This window comes from Equus quagga, chromosome 1 (genome assembly GCF_021613505.1).
Source record: "Equus quagga isolate Etosha38 chromosome 1, UCLA_HA_Equagga_1.0, whole genome shotgun sequence".
Lineage (NCBI taxonomy): Eukaryota > Metazoa > Chordata > Mammalia > Perissodactyla > Equidae > Equus > Equus quagga.
This window is the reverse complement of record NC_060267.1, coordinates 162,378,504-162,390,628: the sequence shown is the minus strand read 5'-3', so window position 1 is coordinate 162,390,628 and position 12,125 is coordinate 162,378,504. Positions and strand designations below refer to the sequence as shown.

At 38.1% G+C, this 12,125-nt stretch overlaps 1 non-coding gene across 1 annotated transcript; it reads left to right on the top strand.

Moving 5' to 3' along the window:
* The first annotated feature begins 278 nt into the window (after positions 1-278).
* LOC124231357 (small nucleolar RNA SNORA33) lies at positions 279-403 on the top strand. The gene has a single exon (XR_006886503.1). It is a non-coding gene; the product is annotated as a small nucleolar RNA SNORA33 (small nucleolar RNA).
* Positions 404-12,125: the final 11,722 nt, after the last annotated feature.

The window sequence follows — 12,125 nt, the reverse complement described above, 5'->3', positions numbered from 1 at the left end:
GAATACCAGAACCACAGATGAAATAAGATCATGTTCTCACTCTCCTGTTGTTCAGTCAGATGCCCGAGATAGATCTCATCTTCTGAACAGTTATCCAGCTGAGTATCAGAGATACTCCTGCCTCTCAGGGTGTTTTTGCTTCTTCATGACCATACTTACAAAAGGCATCTGTTCTTTTGACAATGCCCACTTTAATGGACATTAATTAATGTCCATAGCTGTGACTTTCAAAATTTGTATGTATCAAAATCACCTGGAGGACTTATTAAAACATGGATTATAATGAATCTGCTTACCTGAAGTGTGTTTCCGCAGAAATTTCGAAAAAGCTGGCAACAGTAAAGCCATGTTACAAGCCTTAAAGACATTGAAGTGATTAAGGTTGCTGAAAATGGCTATAAGAAAATAAAAGAAAACAACAGCACAGGTTGATTCGGGGATTCAGCAGGTCTGGGTCTGGGGTGAAGCTTGAGGATTTGCATTTGCAATATGAGCCCAAGTGATACTGCTGCTGGTCCAGGGACTACACTTTGAGAACCACTGGGCTATAGATTAATCTTCCTTATTGTGGCCGGACGTGGTCCTCTCATGGATGTAAGATACCCGTATCCTTTTAAAGCGGCCATTAGATAGCATCAAATCAATTTCAGAAGACACACGCATGTATGTGTGTACAAGCAAAGATGTTACAATATTTATATATCAATTACTTTGAGGGACAATAAATCCATACCTAGCTAGTGTTACATTAAATATAGAACACTGTGGTTTTCACATATCTTTACTCTTAGTGAGACAAAGAAATTTCTTTCTATAGCTGAGAATCTTTCCCTTCCCACCCCTAAATGGCTATGGATATAGTATTAATACTTAGATAGTATCTTCGCAAATAAATTAACTTGTAGTTATAAATTGCTAATTGAAATTTGGTTTTCCTTATTTTAATAAGTAACACATTTTAATAGAAATATTTTAATATTTAATATTTTAAGAGCAAATTTAAAAATAAAAAAAATTTTCAGAATAGAGCATAGAAGTTAAACCTAATTCCACTGCCGAGAGAACCTCTGTGAATGTTATATTACATATCTTTCTGGTCTTTTTTGCTTTCTCATTTTTGCTGTTTCATGAAAATAGAACCACATTGTACATACAGTTTTGTAATTTTTTTACCAAATGATAAATTATGGGCATTTCCTTATGTTGTTAAATATGCTTCAACAATACGATTTCTAATGACTACAAAGTGTTCTTTCACAAAGATACGCCATAATTTATTTTGTTTTTCCCCTATTGCCGGGTTTTTAAAGTATTTCCTTGTTTGCTGATATAAATAATGCCAAGAGAAACTTCCAGGTTAAAATGCCATCGTGGCAGGTCGCCATAATAAAACTTCATCTAATTTTCAATGAAAATAACTTTAAAGACCAGAAAACAATGAAAACTCACAGCAACTCGAAAAACTTCTATTTATGAACAATTTAATTCTTTAATCTGGAAGGACTAATTTCTACCTATAACAAAATGAATGAAGAACAAACCTATTTAAGTTTCATCTCATGAAATGCCTAAGCTTCACCTCTGTGAAACCAAAACCATCTGGGGGAAAAAAATAAAAGATACCATATGTTCTCCCACTGTCTGTCCCCTACTCCGAATCCAAGATCGTCACCTAACTGAAAATTAGAAGCTGTTCTTTCCACTACAGCTGTTGCTTCTTAAGGATGCCACTCTCTATCCTTTCAATACTCCATTATTCTCCATCGCTACAGAAAGAGCTTTACCCAGAATGAAACTGATAAAACAAACAGGATGCTGGTGGTAATGCCTCCCATCCTAGGAGATGTAGCCCCATAAACAAACTCTGTAAGTCGGGAAGACAGAGATAAGCAGAATGCTGGGAAATGTGTATCCAAGATTGTTGTGTTCCAAGTATTCCACCTGTTCACAGCATTATAAAGCCAGACAGCAGCAATAGAAGATGCCACCTCAATAAAGCAGAGCTGCAATGGGTGAATGCCCTTTAGAAGGTAGGTATTGAACTTGGAATGAACTCATCAACTTGTCCTCTAGTTGTCATGATAAGTAAGAAATTTTACCATCATACAAATGGACGACACCAAGGGAAACCACACATCCTGTTTGTTGACGTATGCCAAGGTTATAATGGAAGTGAAAGAAAGCACCAATAAGCCTATGAGAAAATAATGCCAATATGGAAGGTTCAGATGAGGAGTGTAACTATGAGAATTATCAACTGCTAGTTCAGAAAAAAAAATTTCATGAAACTCTTTGGCATTTTCAATTGATACAAGAAAAAATTACTTCAATGAAGAGAGGCTGAAATGTGTATGGTAAGAAAAACCCAGGAAGAAAGCCAACAAGTTGTCCTGAAAAGGCAAAAGTAAGAGATAAAAATAGATACGGATGACATGTGGAAGGATAGCAGATAAAATAAAATACAATAGCAGAATTTAAAAAGCTCTCGGAGGTCAAAATGAGCAGAATTGATATAGAGCACAAACATGTGATCCTTTATCAGATTACAGAGGAAAACACACAGATATGAAAGTTACAAAAGAGATATAATTGTACAGAATAGAAAGCTGAAATAAATACTGTAGGATAATTAGAATTCATGAAGAAAAGCTAAAGAAAATACAACAGAAGAAAAATACCAAAGATATTATGGAAAAAAAATTTTACAAACTAAATAAAGATCAGATTACATAGGCTAATAATTTGTAGGGGAAAATTCAGTGAAATCATACCCACAACTGGAGTTTTCTGTGTGGTGGTTTTTTAAGAAAACGCCCTCAATTCTCTTATAATCCTCCCTTCAAGAAATGGATCTTGATTCTCCTTTCCTTCAGTGTGGACTAGATTTAGTGACTTGCTTCCAAAAAATCGAATAATGTGGAAATGACAGTGTGACTTAGAGACTAGAACATAAAAGGTACCACAGCTTCCTGTTCTCTGTCTCTCTCTCCCTCCCTCTTTCTCTCATCATTTGCTTTGGGGGAAGTCAGCTGCCATGCTGAGCAGTCCTGTGGAGAGGTTCACATCCTAAGGAACTGAGGTAGCCTGATGACAATCAGAAAGGAGATGAGGACTATAGCATCATCAGAGACCCTATGTCAAAATTACCCAACTATGGGGACTGGCCCTGTGGCCAAGTGGTTAAGTTCACGCTCGGCTTTGGTGGTGCTGGGTTTCGCTAGTTCGGATCTTGGGGGTGGTCATGGCACCGCTCATCAAGCCATGCTGAGGCAGTGTCCCACATAGCACAACCAGAGGCGCTCACAACTAGAATATACAGCTGTGTACTGGGGGGCTTTGGGGACAAGAAGAAGGAAAAAACAGATGTTAGCCCAGGTGCCAATCTTTAAAAACAAAATTACCCAGCTATGCCTCTAGTGGATTTTGACCCACAGAAATAATAGCAAATGTTTGTTATTTCAAGCTACTAAATTTTGGGGTAAGTTTTTATACAGCAATACAATAGATAACTAACATCTTGGCAACATGTTTGAATTACAAATTTACTATGTTAATGTAAAAATTATTATATATAAAATATATAAAAATAGTTATGTGGTGATCATTAACAGGCACTCTACCTAAAAATTACTTAAGGGGTCAGCCCAGTGGTACAGCGGTTAAGTTCGCACGTTCCCCGTCTCAGCGGCCCGGTGTTTGCTGGTTCAGATCCCAGGTGAGGACATGGCACTGCTTGGCAAAAGTCATGCTGTGGTAGGCATCCCACGTATAAAGTGGAGGAAGACGGGCACGGATGTTAGCTCAGGGCCAGGCTTCCTCAGCAAAAAGAGGAGGACTGGCAGTAGTTATCTCAGGGCTAATCTTCCTCAAAAAAAAAAATAAATAAAATAAAATAAATAATAACTACTTAAGAGACAAAAATAAAGATAACCTTAGATTTCTCTTCTACAACTCTAACTGGCAGATATCAGTAAAGGAATATCTACTGAATTTTGAGAAAATATTCTGACAGTGATTTTATACAGAGTTTTATTTTATAAAGAGTTCTTGAAAATTAAGGGAACATGTATAATTTGGGATGTTGAAATCATAAAAGAAAGAATTAGCAGCTTTGATTATTTTTTAAAAAGTTAGATTTTTGTATGAAAAATAAACAAATTAACAACTTTGGAAAAAAGCTTGAAACATGTTTGACAAAGGATAATGCTCCTATGAATTAAAATTTTTAAAAGAACATATAAAATCATGAAAACAGAAAAATAGGAAAAATTGTCTATTGGTAATGACAAGAGGCAAACATCAGAATTAAGAGGAAGCTCATAAATTTTTTTTTTTTTTTGCAGAGGAGGATTCACCCAGAGCTGATATCTGTTGCCAACCTTCCTCATTCTTTTTTCCTCCCCAAGGCCACAGTGCCTGACTGTGTATCCTAATGGCAAGTCCTTCTAGTTCTTCTACGTGAGCTGCCACCACAGCATGGCAACTGCCAGACAGGTGGTGTGGTTCCACGAAAGGGAAACAAACCCAGGCCACCAAAGCAGTGACAGCACCAGACTTTCACCACTAGGCCATCAGGGCTGGCTTCTCAAAACGTATTTTTTACAGAAAATAAAAGACTAAGCGTTCAAAGATTGAGTACTGAGTGGAGAAATTTTACTGCCTAATATGAAATCCAATTACAGAGTGTAGGCTCTGGGGAATAGGTCCGTGGTAAAGAAAATGGGGGTGGGCTTTTAAAGCAAAATGTTGCATATACCTGCGTCGCATATTAAGCAGCAAAGTCTCTGAGTGTTGTTGGTTAGCTGGTGATGAACTGGAGGTGTTGGTTAAATAAGCATGGGCTGGCTGGACACGGTCTGCTACACACATGAAGGCCCACCTTTGGACTGTGGCATCCAGCCGGCTCTGCGTCATATGTGAGGTGTCCAAATGGAAATTCCTACTTCCCAGCAGGTGAGGTGACCAGGTCAGGGTTTGTCATTTCCATATGGTTTAAATTTTTCCTTTTTTTTACAATAAGCATGTATTACTTTTATAACCAGAAAAGATAATAAATATACTTCTATTTTGAAAACAAAATGTAAATTTTCTTTTTTTGTTTTTTTTTTTTTTGAGGAAGATTAGCCCTGAGCTAACTGCTGCCAATCCTCCTCTTTTTGCTGAGGAAGACTGGCGCTGAGCTAACATCCATGCCCATCTTCCTCTCCTTTATATGTGGGATGCCTACCACAGCATGGCTTGCCAAGTGGTGCCATGTCCGCACCCGGGATCCGAACTGGTGAACCCCAGGCCACCGAAGCTGAATGTGCGCACTTAACCGCTGCGCCACACGGCTGGACGCCACAAAATGTAAATTTTGAAGTAAACTGAAACACGAATCCATGAGGCAACTCACAATGACTTTCAAGAAAAACTATAACATGATGGAAATATTTTTTTAAAATTGTAAAACCATCACTCATATTTCCTAATTCTGAGGGACAGGAGTTAGGACTGAGAGTAATGTAAGGAAAAGACTGCAGTGCCTCAATGGGAGACCATTTTTCACTGCAGGTAGACTATTCCAGGGCCATTGCAGCAAGGCAAGAAGAGCCAAAGTATCTTGATAAATTTCATTTTCCTCTGACTTGATGGACAGGTGCGGAAAAGGGGAATAAACTCCTAGGAGCTACAGACCCAGCTGAGATCGAACAGCCCCATAGCAACATAATTATGCAGGCATCCCAGAGAATAAGCTGATTAACCTGAAGAGTTTCTTTCTAAAATAAGTTGTGAGCTCATTAAAAAGCCAAAAACCTAGAACCTGAAACCCGTTCTAAAGGGAATCCAAAATGGCCCCAAGCCAATGGAACCGGTTTTCCGTGGAAGGTTTCAACAGATGGAAAGCCTGTGTGCTACATTGTATTATTGTATAAAGTAGGTGTGGTACATTGCATTATTGTACAAAGTATGTTCTGCTCTGTTCGCCCCCACCTCAGGAAAATTACACTCAGACCCTCATGTTTCTGTGGCCAAGAAGCAGGTCAAGAGAGCTGCTCAGCTCCCAAAGAGGACATGTTCCCCAAGGTATTTATGTGTGGTAAAGGGGGAAGATGGAAAAGAAAGAGTCTCCCAGAGGTAGAATCCAGAGGCATGGAAAATAATGGACTGGGCAGCTACTGCAGGGGCAGAGCCAGGACCTGCAAAGAAATATTTTCCAGTGCTATGGTTCATGGTCCTGGCTACATACCCCTAGTAGGCTTTCAGCATTGTTGTGCATCAGTGGCTGCTATGGACATCCCTAGTCATTCCCTTTCCAAAATGCTGTGTTTATTGTGGTTATCTCCTTTTCAGTTCATACATCTCCAGATCAAAAAGAGCCACATGTAAATCTGCTATAGAGACTATCACAAGAATTCTGGTTCTTTGAGCCTGATACTATGATTGGAGGAGACTTTTGTATTGTCCCCTTTAAGGAGGAATAGAGTGTGTTTTGGAATGCAGAAGGAAAGGAAGAAAATATTTATGACCAAGATGGAAGACTGTGATAAGACTGTATTATTGTTCAAAGCATTTGCTGTCCTTCCCTGTTGAATTACACATTCATACTCCATTGAAATCAGTCTCTGTCATGATATGTGAGCCCCTACTGAGCAGAACTTATAAAAACCATTGCATGGTTTTGCCATTCTTTCTTTCCCCCATGCCGTGAGCCATCTCCCCAAGGTCTGCTCCAACATCCTGGAGACGGAAGTGAGAGCACAGATCTGCAGCCAACTCATGATGAGCATATAAAGTAATTTCCAAATAAAGCTTTATCATTGTGAACCAATAGGATTCTTGAGTCATTTGTTACCTCAACATATCTTAACCTAAGATGAATGATACAGGATCTACATTACCTGATTAAAGAGAATATTACATGATTAAAACTTTTCAGGGTCTCAGCAAATCCCTCTCTCCCCTGGGTTAAACATCTGCTTTGTCTTTTCAAACACTTTCGTATTTAAAAATGAAAGTATATGAATTTTCCTCTGAGTCTACCTTTGATCACAATGCACAGTTACAGATATGTAGTGTTGTCATCACAATTTCCTAAATATTTTTGTAATTGTGCTTTTTATTTCCCAGTTGGCACAAAAATGAATTTTTAAATTTTTGAGTAGTTGGATCTTTAAATTTTAACTTGAAGTACTAATTTCTGTTTTCTCTGCATTGAAATTCAGAGCCTGTATAAATTTAGCTCTTTAGAAATAATGAAGATTCTTTTTGACGCAAATTTTTTACATGTCCTATAGTTTCCTAAAAGAGATGTATTTCCTGAAAGGTCTAAAGATTAATGTATCTATAACATTAACTTTATTCAATTATAGAAATTATATTATTTAGATCCCATATTTCATTATTTACTTTTTACCTGTACTATCTATTTAAAACTGAGTGGGTTCAGTAACTTGGTAAAATAGTGGTTTGTATATGGTTCCTTGTATTTCAAGTGGTTTTGCTCTATGCATGTTAATGCAATGTTTGTCAATAATAATACTTCACATTAGTGATACCTAATATTTATTGAGCGCTGATAAGATGCTAGGCATCTTAGTTTTTTCTATCATTTACGATTTATTTTTATTCCTTTGTTTTCTTCCTTTTTTCTATATGAGCTGGATTTTCTTTTCTCTCTCTATCTCTCATCCTCTCCTCTTTTAAGAAAATATTCATCCTGATTCTAATTCATGTAGAATTTCCCTCTACATTTTTTAAATTAAAATTTCTCTAATTTAAAATTCAATATTCACATTCAAAACTTATATGAAATCACCAGGGTCAAGAAAATCCAAGAAAAAGAAACATGGGAGAGGGGACTAGTAACTATCAACTTTATTTAGTGAAATTATCATTTAGAAACAGCAATAATAATAACAAGAAACAATGGCAGCATGTGAAATTTACTGAGCACTTAACACACTAAGCACTTTCCGTAATTATGTTCTCTAATCATCATAGCAACCCTACTGCAAATATGATTATCTCCAGTTTCAGATGAGGAAACTGAGGTTCAGAAAAGTTGGGTAACTTTCTTCAAATCATACACCGTCAAGTGGCTGAATCAGAATTTGCACCTAAGTCTGTCTGATTCTTAGAAAAATTATTTTAAGACATTGAGCATTTATATTGAAAACACTGAGTGACCTTATGAGGAAAAAAATTAAGTGGCTTTGTTGCCATTATTTGAAGTAGTACATGATTGATTTATCTATCCAAGAAGCCTCTAGAAGAAAATGTACAGCATTATAACTCATCTTCATATAAAGTATTTCATAAGAATTATAGACTTTCGTGGATTAAAATGAATAACGCTTACAGTGCTCTCCATCGTTTGCTAAATACAAAATTTAAACATTCTTTCCTGATTTCTTTACCCAGCATTTTACCACCTGGTGGGAACACCAGCTCCTGAGTGAACATTCCTAGTTTTCACACGTGGAAGAATACGTTAAAATGTTTGTGCAGTATTCTTCTTACTCATCCCCCGCCCCACCTGCACACACTAATCTTCCAGAAATAAATCTGAATAAAAAAGACGGCTATTTTTTCATTTTACTTATCTGGTAAGCTGTGTTAGTACAAAGGTCTCACTTCAACACATTGCCCAAAATAGATTTCCTTCCAGCTCCCCTATCTACTAAACTGTAGCACTGTATGCATGTGTGTCTCCAGCAACTTGACCTTGAGAACAGGATAAACTAACTTCATTCTTCTTGGGTTTTGAGTCCAAGGATATTAAATGTGAGTTTCGGCCTATCCAACACTTCAGAATGAAAGAATGTAAATCCTTTGCATTTTTCTTGCGGTGCTGGAGAAGAGGAAGGGAAATAAGAGTCAGTATGGTTGTATCAGGTGCAATTGGTTCAGCTTCTGTAAAAGAAACACCCCAAATAACAGTGGCTTAAATGGTATAGAAATTTATTTTTTTAATGTAAAATAGTTGAAGATATCATAGCAGCTCTGTTTCGTGAATTGGTCAGTGGTGTTCTTCAACTTTGTTCTGCCTTCATCCAGAGGGATTGCCTTCATCAGCATGGCCCATGGTCCACATTTATTTCAGTGGGAAAGAGGAAAAAAGATGCATTCTTTCCTCTCAAGGCTACAACCTGGAGGCTGCACAAGTCACGTCTTCTCACATCCCATTGGGCAGAGCTAGCTGCAAGGAAGACTAGGAATATGGGTTTATTGTGTGTGGTGTGTGTCCAGCTGAAAAGTGCAGGGGATGAGGGAGTCCTTTACCATGAAGGAGAAGGGGAGAATGAATATTGGGGAGATATATAGAAGCGTCGACCACAGTCGTACAGCGAAAAGTGCCTTAGCCTAAAATGATAAGCGTTCTGGAGATTGGTTGCATAGCATAGATGTACTTAACATGAGTGAACTGTACATGTACACTTAAAAATGCTTCAGATGGTAAATTTTATGTTATGTGTATTTTACCACAATAAAAAACAACCACCAAACAGTGTCTTAGCCTAGAAGTTAAGAGACATGAGTTCTAGTCCCATCTATGCCATAATTAATTTTGTGGCCTTGGGTGATTTTAATTTTACTGAACCTGAGTCTGCTCATCTATCTATACAGTGAAACCATTACAGAATACCATTTTAGGTATAACTCATTTAACTCTATGTTAGCTATTTATTTTAAGTAAAAGTGAATTTATTGGAAAAATGAATAGGAAACCGGGAGACCAGAGGGACAAGTGAACTGGAAAAAGAACTACTGCTATGTTCACACATCAGGTCCAGTCCTGTCCACCCTACCATTGCGATGAGTTAACTCTGACTGTCCTGTGCCTTCTTGCTGTTTACATTAAAACTGTAAGCCATAGAAGAGTATCCCCATTAGCCAGCCTAGATCTGTGTCAGCCCAGGGCAGGAAGAGGATGGGCCTGGACCCTTTAATTTCATCATAGAAAATAGCTGATACTGCTCACCAACGCTACTCACAATGAAGGAAAGGCAGAATGATAATCGAATGCCTGACAGTCAAAACAACAATATCCACTTTTTCTCTCGTCTCGAAATTCTCTTCTCTGTCAGCTTCCATCACATCACTTTCTCCTATCTTTTCTTTCTTTCTTTTTTCAGGGGAAGATTCACCCTACACTAATATCTGTGCCAATCTTCCTCCTCCACCAAAGCCCCAGTACATAGTTGTATATTCTGGTTGTAGGTCCTTCTAATTCTTCTATGTGAGCTGCTGTCACAGCATGGCTACTGACAGATGAGTGGTATGGTTCTGTGCCTGGGAACTGAACTCAGACCACCAAAGGGGAGTGCACCGAGCTTAAACTCTAAGCCATCAGAGCTGACTCTCTCCTAGCTTTTCTCCTCTTTCTATTACATTCTTTGTTCTCTCAGGCTTCGCTTTCTCTCCCTGATTCTGAAATCTCTGAGTTCTCCAAGGCTCTTCTTTTAGGCCTTGTCTTTTCTTTATCAATACTCTCCCATGACCTTGCTCAATATTTCAATTCCTGGTTCTGCTGATGGTCCCAAATCTCCATCACCTGTCTTACTTCTCTTGCAGTCCAGATGCATGTCTATAACTGCCTTCTAGATCTACAACACCTTAAATTTATGATGTCCTGAACCACGTTCTTCAGCTCTCTGCTACATTACACTCCTCTTTTTTGGTGGTGTACCTGGTAAACAGCATTGCAATCCACCTTGCCTCCAAGGCAAAAACAAACCAAGCAAATACACAAAACAGAAATTATCTTAAATTTGCCTCTCCTCATCATTATCCACACCCATCCAATCACTTTGTCTCGTGGACTGTGCCTCTGAAATACTTCCTGCTCCCTCACTTGCTCTTCATACACACTGGCAAAGCCCTGGTCTTCTTTATAAAGGCTACTGGAGTTAGTGTCTAAATCAAATCTGAGAAACTGACCATTATCGCTGCTTATCAAATCATACATTTGGGAGCTGCAATCTCAGCATAAGTTTATATTGAAGAAAATTCCCAATGAAAAGTAAAATTATTTATTATATTACATGATCATGTTTTAACTTTTTGTGTACTTCTTTTGGCGTGGTAACTTAAAAAACCAGAGCAAAAGCCACACTGGATGCCACAGTTATGTTGATACATTGATTTAACATGTGAATCAGCTTTGAAAATATCACCATTTTGTAATCTTGGAAATATTCCAGCTCCAATGATTGGGACTTCATAACTTATATGAAAGACTGCATCATATCTGATTGTTTAAAGGAACTTTTTGGAATAGAATTTGACAAACGTCATCAAAATTTTCAACTGACCATGGCTGCGCAACCATCAGTGTTTCCATTCTTTTATAGAATCCATGTCTTAAAACTGAAAACATCAAAGGTCAGATTTTTATTACAGTTCTAAATCTGAAGGTGTAGGTTTATAACTTAAATTCCTGTCATTTAAAACAAAATTAAAAGATATCGATGCATTTTCTTCTGCACGGAATTAAGAAGGAAGTCATTTCTCAGTAGAGATAGAAGAGTCTATGCTGTCAACAGGTAATACTTTCAATAAATGTCTAAGAAACAGCTATTTCAATATAAATACTCCCGATGGCTTCATCCCAGCCTTCCCACCTCTCTGCACTCTCCTTTGTTACTTATACAAGTCTTTTTATATATACTAATGTGCACATTTATCCTCCTAATGGCTGATACTTTTTTATAAGTGTAAAGGGGTATTTTTCTGGCTTGACTTGGGACCAGGTGGCAAGCAGTAAGAACAACACTCACTCACTCCCAAGCCACCACCAGTATCAGGTGGCATTCACTGATATTCCTGGGGACTTTCATTTTGTGGCTAGTTGAGAAGGGAAGAATTTGGTTGAGAGCAGTGTCCAGAAAATGCGGAGAGGAGATGAGCACTGTGAAAGAGGTGATGAAGCATCTAAGACTTAGCCAGTTCTTGGGGCCGGGACTGGGTCTGTCTGGTGAAGTGTCTGAGCGCTACAATCAGATAGAAATACCTTCATGAGGGACTTAGTGAAACTCTGGGCAAGAAGCAAGTCTGCTTCAGGTTCTAGTGACAAAGTGTGGCATGGAGTCAGGGCAAGAGTCATTCTCCCTTTCTTTGCACAGTCTGCCGTAATACATGGA